This window comes from Chiloscyllium plagiosum, chromosome 3 (genome assembly GCF_004010195.1).
Source record: "Chiloscyllium plagiosum isolate BGI_BamShark_2017 chromosome 3, ASM401019v2, whole genome shotgun sequence".
NCBI lineage: Eukaryota > Metazoa > Chordata > Chondrichthyes > Orectolobiformes > Hemiscylliidae > Chiloscyllium > Chiloscyllium plagiosum.
The window spans coordinates 136,712,785-136,713,342 of NC_057712.1; positions in this window are offsets into that span (position 1 = coordinate 136,712,785).

Below are 558 nucleotides of genomic sequence, written 5' to 3' on the forward strand. Positions count from 1 at the left end.
CTGTCGCTGGGTCAAGGTCCTGGTGGGTCCCTTGCTAACAGGCCTGTATGTATACTGACACCAGCTACCCTGCAGTGAGGGAAATACTGACCAGCAATACTCACAGAATACACCGAGAGAGAACTTGTGGCTATTTGGGAACATGAATCACCTTCCAGCTGCTGAGGAACACAGGCAGTGCAAACTCTTAGTGGGCTCTCTGTCCCAGATGCTGCCCGACTTAGTGATTATTCCCAGAACATGGAGTTTATTTCAGACCCTCATCATCAGAAGCAGCACATTACCTTGGGAAGGGGGCAAGATGAAATAGCTAGATAGAGAGCTCGATGGATAGATAGAGAGCTAGATAGAGAGATAGATAGAGAGCTCGCTGGATAGATAGAGGCTCGATAGAGAGATAGAGAGCTCGATGGAGAGATAGATAGAGAGATCGAGAGATAGAGAGATAGATAGATAGATAGATAGATAGATAGATAGATAGATAGATAGATAGATAGATAGATAGATAGATAGATAGGTAGACAGAAGGATAGGTAGATAGTTAGATATTTGGAGATA